Source organism: Saimiri boliviensis, chromosome 19, assembly GCF_048565385.1.
Source record: "Saimiri boliviensis isolate mSaiBol1 chromosome 19, mSaiBol1.pri, whole genome shotgun sequence".
Classification (NCBI taxonomy): domain Eukaryota; kingdom Metazoa; phylum Chordata; class Mammalia; order Primates; family Cebidae; genus Saimiri; species Saimiri boliviensis.
This window is the reverse complement of record NC_133467.1, coordinates 34,784,739-34,796,983: the sequence shown is the minus strand read 5'-3', so window position 1 is coordinate 34,796,983 and position 12,245 is coordinate 34,784,739. Positions and strand designations below refer to the sequence as shown.

General features: G+C 46.8%; 1 non-coding gene across 1 annotated transcript; it reads right to left on the bottom strand.

The window, feature by feature from the left end:
- Positions 1 to 12,049: 12,049 nt before the first annotated feature.
- On the bottom strand, positions 12,050 to 12,190 carry LOC120360296 (U4 spliceosomal RNA). The gene has a single exon (XR_005576852.1). It is a non-coding gene; the product is annotated as a U4 spliceosomal RNA (small nuclear RNA).
- Between the last annotated feature and the right edge of the window lie 55 nt (positions 12,191 to 12,245).

Genomic DNA, 12,245 nt, shown 5'->3' with positions numbered 1-12,245 from the left:
GCTGGGATTACAGGCACGCACCACCATGCCCAGCTAATTTTTTGTATTTTTAGTAGAGACGGGGTTTCACCATGTTGACCAGGATGGTCTCGATCTCTTGACCTCGTGATCCACCCGCCTCGGCCTCCCAAAGTGCTGGGATTACAGGCTTGAGCCACCGCGCCCGGCCCTCTTGTCTTTCTTTCTTGACAGAGTATTGCTCTGTCACTCAGGCTGGAGTGCAGTAAGTAGCACAATCTCAGCTCACTGCAACCTCCGCCTCCCGAATTTAAGCAATTCTCCTGCTTCAGCCTCCCGAGTAGCTGGAATTACAGGCATGTGCCAACACACCTGGCTAATTTCTATATTTTTAGTAAAGGCAGGGTTTCACTATTTTGGCCGGGCTGGTCTTGAACTCCTGACATCAGGTGATCCACCTGTCTCGGCCTCCCAAAGTGCTGGGATTATAGGTGTGAGCCACTGCTCCCAGCCCACTTGTTCTTTCATTGGTACATTTAGCATTCATTTGTTGAGCAACTATTATGTATCAAGTACTGCGATAGTCACTGTAAGAGATAACAAAATAGAATATGGTATCTGCCTTCAAGAAGGATGACCTATAGCCCTAACCATAATGAAAGGCAAATGAGATGTCAAGCACTCCTCAAAAAAGCAAAAAACAATCAGGCAAGGTTGGTTCACACCTGCAATCCCAGCACCATGGAAGGCAGGATTGCTTAAAGCTAGGGAGATCCAGGGCCGGGCGCGGTGGCTCAAGCCTGTAATCCCAGCACTTTGGGAGGCCGAGGTGGGTGGATCACGAGGTCGAGAGATCGAGACCAACCTGGTCAACATGGTGAAACCCCGTCTCTACTAAAAATACAAAAAATTAGCTGGGCATGGTGGTGCATGCCTGTAATCCCAGCTACTCAGGAGGCTGAGGCAGGAGAATTGCCTGAACCCAGGAGGTGGAGGTTGCGGTGAGCCGAGATCGCGCCATTGCACTCCAGCCTGGGTAACAAGAGTGAAACTCCATCTCAAAAAAAAAAAAAAAAAAAGCTAGGGAGATCGAGACCAACCTTGGTGACAAAGCAAGACCTGTCTCTACAAAAAAAAAATTTTTTTTTTTTTTTTTTTTAGTCAGTTTCCAGGCTGCAGTGCAATGGTGCGATCTCGGCTCACTGCAACCTCTGCCTCCTGGGTTCAAGCAATTCTCCTGCCCCAGCCTCCCGAGTAGCTGAGACTACAGGCACTTGCCACCACACCTAGCTAATTTGTGTATTTTTAGTAGAGACAGGGTTTTGCCATGTTGGTCAGGCTGGTCTTGAACTCCTGACCTCATGACCTGGCCCACTTCGGCCTCTCTAAGTGCTAGGATTACAGGCGTGAGCCACCGCACCCGGCCAAAAAAATTTTTTTAAGTAGCCACATATGGTGTTGCATGCCTGTAATCCCAGTTTGCTCAGGAGGCTGAGGTGGGAGGATTGCTTGAGCCCAGGAGTTTGAAGCTGCAATGAGCTATGATTGTACCATTGCACTCCAGCCTGGGTGACAGAGCAAGAACTGTCTCTAAACAAAACACAAGGGCCAGGCTGGGTGGCTCATGCCTATAATCCCAGCACTTTGGGAGGCCCAGGACAGATCACCTGAGGTCAGGAGTTCAAAACCAGCCTGACCAACATGGAGAAACCTCGTCTCTACTAAAAATACAAAATTAGCCAGGTGTGGTGGCACGTGCCTGTAATCCCAGCTACTTGGGAGGCTGAGGCAGGAGAATCACTTGAACCTGGGAGGTGGGGGTTGTGGTGAGCCAAGATCAAGCCATTGCACTCCAGCCTGGGCAACAAAGCAAAACTCCATCTCAAAACACAACAACAACAACAACAACACACACACACACACACACACACACACACACACACACACACACAGACAAATTCCGTGGCTTTTCATTGCAAACGACATTAAATCCAATTCCTTTAGCTGGTAGTTAAGACCCTTCACTATGGTCCCTAGTACCCTCTGCTTCAGCCAAATAGCTCCCTCTTGCACACTTTCTCACCCTCAGACCTTTTATTAGTGCAAGTTATTGAAGTTCAAAAAAATATTTATTGATTACAGACTATTGGAAGCCCCATGCCAGTTTCTGGATACAGGAAGATGTAAGACGCACTGCTTGGCTTAGAAGAGTTTACAATCTGCGGGTGTAGACAGATGAACAGAACAGGACTTGGACCCTGTCCTAAGTGCTCAGAGAGAGGTTAGTTAGCATGTGATTTCCTACCCTATGGTTTGTTTTCTCTTTCTTTTAATTATGTCTTTTTGAGGAACAAGAGTTCATTTTAATTACAGTGTCCTCTTAAAAAGCAGTAAATACTGCCTCAGAAACAGCGCCTCTTCATGCTCTGGCTAGTACGTGAGGACTCTGGACATTTGGGAAGGAAACAGACTCTGAGTTGAGACAAAATGTGACACTTACCCCCGATATAGTTGACGGGAAACATCCGCCAATGTGACCTATGTCAAAGTGAGTCTGTTAAGAAAATCTCTTGGATTTAGTATAGATTGATTTTTTTCTTTTTTTCTCTAGAACTAGAGGGAACCTGGGAAAATGCAGTGATAACAGAGCATTTCACCCCTGGAACTCTCACGTATCTCACTGCGGATCAGAAAGTCTCAGACAAGGGATGGTCTGGTGAAGACACATCATCTCTGTTCAATCTCCCTACTGGGAATTCATTCTGACTGAAGGAGAGATTTTGAGTCAATTGATAGAGGAAGTGTTTCTGTTGAAAGAGCTCCAGAAGCATACCAGTGTTTCCTGTAATCCTCAAGGGGACTCCAAACCAAGAGATTGAGTAAGGACTCTGTTAGACAAGCAGGAATTGTGTGTCAGGATTGGAGGCGTACAGAGCCAGTGAGAGGCAACGTGTGGTGTCAATCGTGCCCCTAGGATGGTATCACGGGTTTTATGCCCTATTTCTTTTCTTTTTCTTTTTTCTTTTGTTGCTGAGATGGAGTCTCTCTTTTTTGTTTTTTTAAAGATGGGGTTTTACCAAGATGGTCAGGCTGGTCTTGAACTCCTGACCCACCATGGCCTCCCAAAGTGCTAGGATTACAGGCGTGAGCCACCACGTCTGGCCGAGATGGAGTCTCTCTTGCAGTAAAAACAAAGCCTAAAGCAGAGTAAAATAAAATAAAATAAAATAAAAAACAAAAACAAACGAACAAAGAGATGGAGTCTTGCTCTGTTGCCCAGGCTGGAGTGCAGCGGCACGATCTCGGCTCACCGCAACCTCTCCCTCCCAGGTTCAAGCAATTATCTGCCTCAGCCTCCTGAGCAGCTGGGATCACAGGCACCCACCACAACGCCCAGCTAATTTTTGTAGTTTTAGTAGAGACAGGGTTTCGCCATCTTGGCCAGGCTGGTCTCGAACTCCTAACCTTGTGATCCACCCACCTCGGCCTCCCAAAGTGTTGGGATTACAGGTGTGAGCCACTGCACCGGGCCTTCTTTTTTTTTTTTTTTTTTAGACAGGGTCTCACTGTGTCACCCAGTCTGCAGTGCAGTGGCTAAATCATGGCTCACTGCAGTCGCGACATCCTGGGCCCAAGAAATCCTTTCGCCCTAGTAGCTGAGAGTACAGGCATGCCCATTATGCCTAATTTTTTTTTTTTTTTTAGAGATGGTGTCTTGTTATGTTGGCCAGGCTTGTCTTGAACTCCTGGACTCAAGTGATACTCCCTCCTCAGCCTCCCAGAGTGCTGGGATTATAGGCATGAGCCACCGCGCCTGGCCTACATTGATTTTAAAAATTTTTTTTTTTTTTTTTTTTTTTGAGATAGAATCTTGTTCTGTCGCCAGGCGCCAGGTGCCAGGCTGGATTACAGTGGCGTGATCTCGGCTCATTGCAAACTTCGTCTCTCGAGTTCAAGCAATTCTCCTGCCTCAGCCTTTCTGAGTAGCTAGGACTACAGGCACACACAGACTACAGACCAGCTAAATTTTTTTTTGTTTTTTTTAGTAAAGACCGGGTTTCAGCGTGTTGGCCAGGATGGTCTCAATCTCTTGACTCGTGATCCGCCCACCTTGGCTTCCCAAAGTGCTGGAATTACAGATGTGAGCCACCGCGCCCGGCCTTCCTTTTTTGTATTTCGTTTTTGTTATTTTTTTTAAAAAGATGAGGTTTCACCATGTTGGTCAGGCTGGTCTTAAACTCCTGACTTCAGGTGATCCGCCCGCCTTACCCTCCAAAGTGCTTAGATTACAGGCATGAGCCACCATGCCCCGCCACTTTAGTTTTTAAGACAAGATTTTCTTCTGTCACCCAGGCTAGAAAGCAGTGATCACAGCTCACTGCAGCTCTGAACTCCCGGGCTAAAGCAACCCTCCTGCTTCAGCCTCCTAAGTAGCTGAGACCACAGGCACTTGCTACCACACCCAACTAATTTCTACATTTTTTGTAGACATGAGGTCTCACCTGTTGCCCAGGCTGATCTTGAACTCCTGGGCTCAAGCAGTCCTCCTGCCTTGGCCTCCCAAAGTGCTGGGATCACAGGCATAAGCCACCATACCTGGCCAATTTTTTTTTTTTTTTTTTTTTTTTTGAGATCTAGTCTCACTCTGTTGCCCAGGCTGGAGTGCAATGGCATGAACTCAGCTCACTGCAAACTTCGCCTCCCGGATTCAAGAAATTCTCCGGCCTCAACCTCCCCAGCAGCTGGGATTACAGCCACCTGCCACCATGCCTGGCTAATTTTTGTATTTTCAGTAGAGACAGAGTTTCACCATGTTGGCCAGGCTGGTCTCAAACTCCTAACCTCAAGTGATCCACCTTCCTCAGCCTCCCAAAGTGCTGGGATTACAGGCGAGAACCACTGTGCCCAACCCTGGCCAATTTTTTATTATGATGAAATATACATAACATAAAATTGACTATTTTAACTTTTTTTTTTTTTTTTAGACGGGGTCCTACTGTCACCCAGTCTGAGTTGCCACAGCATCATCACAGCTCACTGCAGCCTCCACCACCTACGCTCAAGTGATTTTCCTGCCTCATCAGTTTGGACAAAGTGTACCCATTTGAGATCAGTTGGTTAAAGAAGTAGGCATGATGGAAAACTGGCTCTAACTTCTCTAGTTTTAATTCAACACAGATTTGCTGATTACCCTCCTATGTGCTAGATACCGTTCTAGGCCCTAGGGCAATAGCAGTGGACAAAACAGACAAATCTTGCCTTTCTCTCAACACAGACAAAATCCCATGCCTTTCTAATGCAGCACTGTCCAGTAGAACTTTCAGTGGTAATGAAAATATTCTATAGGCCGGGAGCGGTGGCTCACGCCTGTAATCCTAGCTCTTTGGGAGGCGGAGGTGGGTGGATCACCTGAGTCAGGAGTTCAAGACCAGCCTGGCTAACTGATGGTTTCACCAGATGGTTTCACCATCATGGTGAAACCCCATCTTTTTTTTTTTTTTTTTTGAGACGGAGTTTCTCTCTTGTTACCCAGGCTGGAGTGCAATGGCACGATCTCGGCTCACCGCAACCTCCGCCTCCTGGGCTCAGGCAATTCTCCTGCCTCAGCCTCCTGAGTAGCTGGGATTACAGGCACGTGCCACCATGCCCAACTAATTTTTTTTTTTTTTTTTTTTGAGACGGAGTTTCACTCTTGTTACCCAGGCTGGAGTACAATGGCGCGATCACGGCTCACCGCAACCTCCGCCCCCTGGGTTCAGGCAATTCTCCTGCCTCAGCCTCCTGAGTAGCTGGGATTATAGGCACGTGCCACCATGCCCAGCTAATTTTTTGTATTTTTAGTAGAGACGGGGTTTCACCATGTTGACCAGGTTGGTCTCGATCTTTCGACCTTGTGATCCACCTGCCTCGGCCTCCCAAAGTGCTGGGATTACAGGCTTGAGCCACCGCGCCCGGCTCCAACTAATTTTTTGTATTTTTAGTAGAGACGGGGTTTCACCATGTTGACCAGGATGGTCTCGATCTCTCGACCTTGTGATCCACCTGCCTCGGCCTCCCAAAGTGCTGGGATTACAGGCTTGAGCCACTGCGCCCGGCCAACCCCATCTTTTTTAATTAAAAAAAGGAAAAAAAAAAAAAGAAAATATTCTATAATATCTCTACTGTCCAACATGATAGCACCAGCTACGTGTGGCTGTTGAGCACTTGAAATGTGACTGGGCAGGCTGAGAAACTGAATTTTTAATTTTATTTCATTTTAAGTCTTCTTTTTGTTTGTTTTTCTTGATTTTGTTTGTTTGTTTGTTTTTGAGATGGAGTCTAGCTCTGTCACCAGGCTGGAGTACAGTGGTGTGATCTCGGCTCACTGCAACCTCCGCCTCCGGGGATTAGGTGAGGTGATTCTCCTGCCTCAGCCTTCCGGGATTACAGGCACGCACCACCATGCTTGTCTAATTTTTGTATTTTTAGTGGAGACGGGGTTTCACCATGTTCACCAGGATGGTCTCGATCTCCTGACTTTGTGATCCTCCCACCTCAGACTTCCAAAGTGCTGGGATTACAGGTGTGAACCACCGTGCCTGGCTTTTTTTTTTAATTTTTATTTTTCTATCCGCTCCCCCCTCACTGCCCCGCCCCATGCCTGGCTTTCATTGCTTTTTAACTTTTTTGAGACAGAGTCTCATTCTGTCATCCAGGCCAGAGTGTAGTGGTGTGATCTCAGCTTACTGCAACCTCTGCCTCCCGGGTTCAAGTGATTCTCATGCCTCAGCCTCCTGAATAGCTGGGACTACAGATGGTGCCACCACAGCCAGCTAATCTTTGTATTTTTGGTGGAGATAGGGTTTTACCATGTTGGCCAGACTGGTCTCCAACTCCTGACCTCAAGTGATCCACCTACCTCAGCCTCCCAAAGTTCTGGGATTACAGGTGTGAGCCACCTCCCCTGGCCTCATTTTTTAACTCATTTCAATTTAAGTCTGAGTAGCTACCTGGGGCTAGTATATTGGTCAGCACAGTTCTAGTGTACTCGTATTCAAAGTGCAGGGTGTCCTCCTCCCCCCGCCCCACGCATGAAGGATGTCTATGTGCCCTCAGCCCTTTCACCCTCTTATTCCCCCGCAGCATCACCCCCAGTAAGGTGGAGCCATTTTAGCATAAGAGCACATCATCCTGAGAGGCAGTCTCTGTGAGTGAGAGAGTATGACTTGTTGGTTTGGTTGTCGATGTCACACTCTGAAGAAGGAATGGCAATTCACTGTGGGGCTGTCAGGGAGGAGCCAGAAACAGGGGTCTACCCCACCTCACCCAAGAGGCAGCAGCAGGAAGTAGGACCCCAACTAAAAGTGGGAAGGTAGCCGGGCGTGGTGGCTCGAGCCTGTAATCCCAGCACTTTGAGAGGCCGAGGCGGGCAGATCAGCTCAGGTCAAGAGTTCAAGACCAGCCTGGTCAAGAAGGCGAAACCCTGTCTCTACCAAAAACACAAAAATTAGCCAGGCATGGTGGTGCCCACCTGTAATCCCAGCTACTCTGGAGGCTGAGGCAGGAGAATCGCTTGAACCCAGGAGGTGGAGGTTGCAGTAAGTCAAGATAGCGCCACTGCACTCCAGCCTGGGTGACAGAGGGAGACTCTGTCTCAAAAAATAAAAATTAACAAAAATAAAAGTGGGAAAGTAGATAAGAAAAAGGCAAGCGTCCTTTGTGAAAAGGGACTTCCAGGTATCTGCACCAGGCTGACTCCGGAAGACAACTTCAGGAGAAAGGGCATGCAGGCACATCCTAGCTTCCAGGCCAGGAGTCTGTGTGTGTTACAGACCAGCTACCAAGGGGGCCGTTTTCTTTCCCACAATGAGCCCTGTGCACCCAGTTGCCTGCCAGCCACTAGGGGACACTGACAGTGTCGGCGGGCCCCTGCGCTGTGCTCCTGCTCTGCCGCTGCAGCTGCATCCACCACACTGTAGTCAGACAACTTGTCCCAGCCCTTTCCCCTCCCTGGACTGCGAGCACCTCGTGTTTGTTGAATGGTTTCCCCAAAAACAGTCACTGAGCAACTGAGCATAACTGAGCCATGGGGGTAGAAGAAAATCACTGCCGCTGACTGTGCAATGGTCAGGCTTGGCTGGAAAAGGACACCAGATTCCAGAGCCAAGAACAGTGCCCCACACACAATTATTTATTTTGAAACACCAGACCTATAGAAACTTGAAAAAATGGTTGAATTAACACCTGTATGCCTTTCACTTAGATTATCAGTCGTTAACATTTTGCCCATTTGCTCTCACTCTATGCGTAAATTAATACATGTGTACACATGTACACTGTCATGTACTACGTAATGATGTTTTGGTCAATAACGACTGTATATACAATGCTGGTTACATAGATTATGATACTGTGTTTTTTTTTTTTTGAGACGGAGTTTCGCTCTCGTTACCCAGGCTGGAGTGCAATGGCGCGATCTCAGCTCACCGCAACCTCCGCCTCCTGGGTTCAGGCAATTCTCCTGCCTCAGCCTCCTGAGTAGCTGGGATTACAGGCATATGCCACCATGCCCAGTTAATTTTCTGTATTTTTAGTAGAGATGGGGTTTCACCATGTTGACCAGGATGGTCTCGATCTCTTGACCTCGTGATCCACCCGCCTCGGCATCCCAAAGTGCTGGGATTACAGGCTTGAGCCACCGCGCCCGGCTATTTATTTTTTTGAGACAGAGTCTTACTCTGTCACCCAGACTGGCACAATCTTGGCTCACTGTAATCTCTGCCTCCCAAGTGCAAGTGATCCTTCCACCTCAGCTTCTCTAGTACCTGCAACTACAGGTGCATGCCACCATGCTGGGCTAAGTTTTGTATTTTTTGTAGAGATGGGGTTTCGCCATGTTGCCCAGGCTTGTCTCCAACTCCTAGGCTCAAGGGATCCACCTGCCTCGGCTTCCCAAAGTACTGGGATTATAGGCATGAGCCACCATGCCCGACTCATTTTAACTATATTACTTCTTCCAATCCATGAGCATGGGATGTTCATTCATTTCTGTCCTCTTCAATTTCGTTCATCAGTATTTCGTAGTTCGTTGTAGAGGTCTCTCACGTCCTTTGTTAAATTGATTCCTAGGTATTTTATTTATTCCTTAATTATAGCTATTATAAAGGGGATTGCTTTCTTGGTTTATTTTTCAGCTAGTTTGTTATTAGTGTATAGAAACATCATTGATTTTTGTACGTTGATATTATAGCCTGCAACTTTACTATTTATCAATTCCAAGAGTTTTTGGGTGAAGTCTTTTTTTTTTTTGAGACATTGAGTCTCACTCCCTCAGCCAGGCTGGAGTGCTCACTGCAACCTCCGCCTCCTGGGTTCAAGTGATTCTCCTGCCTCAGCCTCCCAAGTAACTGGGACTACAGGCATTTGCCACCTCATCTAGCTAATTTTTTATATTTTTAGTAAAGACAGGGTTTCATGATATTGGCCAGGCTTGTCTTGAACTCCTGACCTCATGATCCTCCTGCCTCCACCTCCCAAAGTGCTGGGATTACAAGTGTGAGGCACTACACCTAGCCCTTGGGTGGAGTCTTTAGGTTTTTCTATTTTTCCAAATGATCATATCCTCTGCAAAGAGGCACAAGTTGACTTTACCTTTTCCAGTTGACGTGCCTTTTATTTTTTTTCTCTTCCCTGATTGCTCTGGATAGGACTTCTAGTACTATGTTGAAGAAGAGTGGTGAGAATGGGCACCCTTGTCTTGTTCCAGTCCTTACAGGAAAGGCTTTCAGCTTTTCCCCATTCAGTATGATGTTAGCTGTGGGTTTGGCATACGTAGCCTTTATTGTGTTGAGGCACACCCCTTCTATGGCTAATTTGTTTCGAGTTATTATGAAGGGATGTTCAACTTTATCAAATGCTTTTTCTGCATTTATTCAGATGATCATGGGGTTTTTGTCATTCTTTGTGTTGATGGGATGTATCACATTTATTGATTTGCCTATCTCTGCATTTCTGGGATATCGTACAATTCAGCAGTCCCACTACTGGGATTTATCCAAAAGAAAGGAAGTCAGTATACCAAAGGGATACCTGCACTCCATGCTTACTTATTGCAGCACTGTTCACAGTAGTCAAGGTAGGGAATCAACCCAAGTGTTCATGAATGAATGAATGGATGAAGAAAATGTGGTTGGTTGGGGGCACTGGCTCATTCCCGCAATCCCAGCACTTTGGGAGGCCAGCGCAGGCAGACTGAGACCAGGAGTTTGAGATCAGTCTGGGAAACATGGTGAAACCCCATCTCTACAAAAAATTAAAATTAGCTGGGCGTGGTGGCATGTGCCTGTAGTCTTAGCTACTTGGGAGGCTGAGGTGGGAGGATCGCTTGATCCCAAGAGGTGGAGGTTGCAATGAGTGGAGATTGCACCACTATATGACAGAGTGAGACTGTCTCATACACATGCACAAAATTGTGCCATATGTACACAGTGAGATATTATCCAGCCATGAAAAGAATGAAATCCTGTCATATGCAGCAAGATGGATGAAACTGGAGGTCATTATGTTAAGTAAACCAGGCACAGAAAGACAAATCTTGCATGCCGTCACTCATGTGAGAGCTAAAAAAGTTGATCTTGAGGCACCGCCTCACTGTCCAGCCCCAGGGCGGTGCCTGTTTAAAAAAAAAAACAGTTGATCTTATGGAGATAGAGAGTAGAATGATGGTTACCAGAGGCTGGGGGAAGGGTGGTGCTGAGACGACAGGGTTGAGCCACGGCGCCCATCCAGTTTTTGTATTTTTTTTTTTTTGAGACTGAGTTTCACTCTTGTTACCCAGGTTGGAGTGCAATGATGCCATCTCGGCTCACCACAACCTCCGCCTCCCAGATTCAAGCAATTCTCCTGCCTCAGTCTCCCAAATAGCTGTGATTACAGGCACGTGCCACCATGCCTGGCTAATTTTGTATTTTTAGTAGAGGTGGGTTTCTCCATGTTGGTCAGGCTGGTCTTGAACTCTCGACCTCAGGTGATCCACCCGCCTCATTCTCCCAAAGTGCTGGGATTATAGGCGTCAGCCACTGCACCCAGCCAGTTTTTATATTTTCAGTGGAGATGGGGTTGCGCCATGTTGACCAGGCTGGTCTCAAACTCCTGACCTCAGGTGATCCACGTGCCTTGGCCTCCCAAAGTGCTACGATTACAGGCATGAGCTACCATGCCTGGCCTTTTTTTTTTTTTTTTTTTTTTTTTTGAGTTTCACTCTGTGGCCCAGGCTGGAATGTGCTCACCACAGCCTTGACCTCCCAGACTCAAGGGATCCTCCCACCTCAGCCTCTAGAGTAGATAGGACTACAATCCCACACCACCACACTTGGCTAATTTCTGTATTTTTAGTAGAGATGAAGTTTCCCCATGTTGCTCAGGCTGGTCTTGAACTCCTGGGTTTAATTGATCCTTCCACCTTGGCCTTCCAAAGTGCTGGGATTACAGGCATTAGAGGCACCACATCTGGCCTCTATACCATTTTATTTTATTTTATTATTTCATTTTTTAAAAATTTTATTTTTCAGTAAGGGTCTTGCTCTGTCACCCAGGCTGGAGTCCAGTGGTGTAATCATGGCCCACTGCAGCCTCAAACTCTTGGGCTCAAGTGATTCCCTGCCTCAGTCTCCCAAGTAGGTAGGACTACAGGCATGCACCACCATGGCTGGCTAATTTTTTTTTTTTTTTTTTTTTTTGAGATGGAGTTTTGCTCTGTTGCCCAGTCTGGAGTGCAGTGGCTCGATCTCAGCTCACTGCAACCTCTGCTCCTGGGTTCAAGCTATTCTCCTGGCTCAGCCTCCCAAGTAGCTGGGACTACACACCCAGCTAATTTTTGTATTTTTAGTAGAGACAGGGTTTCACCATATTGGCCAGGCTGGTCTCAAACTCCTGACCTCATGATCTACCCGCCTTGGCCTTCCAAAGTGTTGGGATTACAGGCGTGAGCCACTGCAAATTTTTTTGTTTTGTTGAGACAGAGTTTTGCTTGTTGCCCAGGCTGTAGCGAAATGGTGTGATCTCAGCCACTTTTTACTATATATATATATATATTTTTTTTTTAATAATTCAGTCTCCGTAGAGACTGTCAAAAATTGCCAATGCCGACTATATTTCAAGTCGTCATGGCGGGGTATTGGGAAAAGTTTTCAATTAGCAATAATTGTGCCTCGGATAAACCTCATTGGCTACGATACTGCCACTGCAAAAGCTTTGGCCAGTTTATATATCTATATCTATCTATCTATCTATCTATATATATATATTTT